Consider the following 3,265-nt stretch of genomic DNA (forward strand, 5'->3'; position numbering starts at 1 on the left):
AAAACACCTTATCCATTAAAAAAGAAGAAGAAAAGGAATAGGAAGAGAAAGAAGAAAAAGAAGAAGGCGAGAAGAGGAGGAGGAGGGGAAGGAGGAGGAAGAGGAAGAAAAAAAGGTAAGAAGTATAGGAGATTTCTTGTCAAAAACTATACAAGCAAGAAAAGAGTGGAATGAAATTATTTCAACTGTTGAAATGCTTAAAATACAAGATATAAAATTCTTACAACAAATTCTTCCCTCAAAAGTTAAGAACTATAAACTTTCCCAAACAAAAATTTCCAGCATACCTGTCCTGCAAGAAATGTTCAAAGGGTTCCTTCAGGAAGAAGGAAAATGATATAGGTCAGAAATTCACATCAACGTAAAAAAAGAAAGACTGTTGGGGAGTAAATAAAGTGTAATAATCTTTTCTCATTCTTAATTGATTTAAAAGATAAATTTTAAAGCAATAATAACAACAAAGCTTTGGGTAATCATAATACATGGGTAAGAGAAATGATGTCAGCAATGCCACAATGGGTGGGAAGGGGGATTAGGTATAGTGTGTGCACTGCACAAAAAGTGGTAATAGAGTTATTGAAGATGGACTTCAAGCTGGTCTCAAATAACCATTGCAAATTCTAAGGTGGCAATTAAATAAAGAAATATAATTGATAGGTCAAGAGTGGACATAAAAGGAAATCACACAAAATGCTTAATTCAAACCAGAAAAGGCAAAATAAGATGGGGGAAAAAAATAAAGAACAAAGGCGACAAATGGAAAACAGTTAAACATGGTAGATATAAATCTAATTACATTAATAATTGCTTTAAATATGAATACATCCGTTAAAAGATAGAGATTGTCAGAGCAGATAAAAAGAAAAGAGAGACCGGAGCATACAGTCTACAGGAAACCTACTTTGAATATAAAAAGGGACAGAGGTTAAACATAAAGGGTTAGAGAAACACATACCACGCTGATGTTAACCAGAAGAAAGCTGGAGTGGCTATACTCATTTCAGACAAAGCAGATTTCAGAACAAGGAAAACCATCAAAGATACAGGATTACACAATGATGAAGGCTGAATTCTCCAAGAAGATCTAGTAATCCTAAATGTACACCTGACAAGAGAGCATCACAATACGTGAGCCAAAAACCAATGAAGCCGAAAGGAGAATCAACACATGGAGTTAGCTCATTGCATGAGCTTTTTCTTGTTTTTTTTTCTTGGTCAATCGGATACTAGAAACACATGGCCAGTTTTTAAGGACGCAACAGCTGATCTGGGACTGGAACAGCACATGCTAATGATCCCCAGTGTGACCGTGCTGGAACTGGGGAAGATCGGCGCCAGGCTTCATTAATAAGTGTATGTGCAGGGGTGCCTGGGTGGCTCAGTCATTAAGCATCTGCCTTCAGCTCAGGTCATGATCCCAGGATCCTGGGTTGGAGTCCCACATAAGGCTCCTTGCTCAGCGGGAAGACTGTTTCTCCCTCTCTCACTCCCCCGACTTGTGTTCCCTTTTTTTTTTTTAAAGATTTCATTTATTTATTTGACAAAGAGAGAGAGCACAAGTAGGCAGAGAGGCAAGCAGAGAGAGGAGGAAGCAGGCTCCCTGCGGAACAGAGAGCCCGATGCGGGGCTCAATCCCAGAACCCTGAGATCATGACCTGAGCCGAAGGCAGCGGCTTAATCCACTGAGCCACCCAGGCGCCCCTTGTGTTCCCTTTCTTGCTGTGTCTCTCTGTCGAATAAATAAATAAAATCTTCAAAAAAAAAAAAAAGTGTATGTGCAGCAGGGTAGAGGTACTGAGCTCAGTGTGAGTGGGAGAATCTCAAGGCAGTGCTATCTGCCATCCTCCTCGTGGCCAAGTCTCTGCAGCCAGGAAAGAGCTGCGGGGTGTGGATGACCAATGGGAGCTGAGCTCAGCTTCTCTCCTGGGCTCCTTGCCCGGAACATCAGTTCCTGAAAGTACAGATGGTGCTTATTTTCCAAAAACATGAGGCACCAGTCTTGACAGTGGGCTTCAATAAATGTGCCAAAACGTACTTGTTGATGATGAAGACCGACGCTTGTTTAAATGTGAGGAGTTTACAGTTGGCACAACATTTTATCGTGTGAGCCCGAATGGAAATATATAATCATGCTACTTTAAAACCATCGTTGGTTCTGCATTTTAAAGAAGACAAATGGAAGGCTGCTTTTGTTGTTACTGTGTTTTGCTCTAGAAGGACCCAAGACCTAGCCTAGTCTGTAAGCTGAAAGGTACGAAAAAGGGAAGGAACAGTAAATGTAATAAAAAATGATCCTTATTGGGTGCCTGGGTGGCTCAGATGGCTGGGCATCTGCCTTCCACTCAGGTCATGATCCCAAGCCCCTAGGATCAGGACCCAAGTCGGGCTTCCTCATGGGTGGGGAGCCTGCTTCTTCCTCTCACTCTGCCATCCCCTTCCCTTATGCACGCTTGCTCTGTTTCTCTGTCAAATAAATAGATAAGCTCTTAAAAAAAAAAAAAAAGATCTGTATAATCAATGTAGAAGGCCTTTGTTGAGTCCAAGATAGCTCTACAAGTTGCATGGTCTTTAGGAAGCTGTCTCTTGTCATAGCATGTATAGGACCTATCCAGAGAGCAGCCATGGCTACAAGCCTAAAGACTGAGCCCTCAAACTTTAATGTGTGTGTGAATTACCCAGAGACCTTGTTAAAACACAGACTTTGCTATAGTAGTTCTTGGGGTTGCCTAAGACTCTGCATTTCTAGAAAGCTTCCAGGTGATGCCACAGCCCTATTCCACCGGTCACTCTCAGCCATAAATAGACTCAGAAGAAAGTCCTGGGAAATCATTTTCCACTATGCAAGTCAGGCCAACCTCCCGAATGTTCACTGAGCAGCTCAACAGAACTCAAGTCTAGGCCATTCTCCACCTAAGTGAACAGATATTCAGGTCCTACTCAGAATTCTTGAGTATTTGAGATGAAAGTGATAATGGAGTTCTAGTGAAGTCCCACTTTTACAGATAAGGACACTAAGCTCCCAGGGGGTTAAATCCTGTAACCATTATTACATAACTATTTAAGTGTGCTGTCAGGATTCTAACAGTGGTTTTCTGGCCAGTGTCCTTTACTTGCCTCATGTAGGACAGAAAATCAGCCTACAACAGAAGATGAAGGAACAGGACATGGTGAGAATGGTGTAGGGGTCAGCAAAATTGGGAGGGAAAATAAGAGACAATAAAACCAATGCAAGTTCTAAATGTATAAAAGATCAAATACAAGAAAA

The sequence above is a fragment of the Meles meles genome, chromosome 8 (assembly GCF_922984935.1).
Source record: "Meles meles chromosome 8, mMelMel3.1 paternal haplotype, whole genome shotgun sequence".
NCBI lineage: Eukaryota > Metazoa > Chordata > Mammalia > Carnivora > Mustelidae > Meles > Meles meles.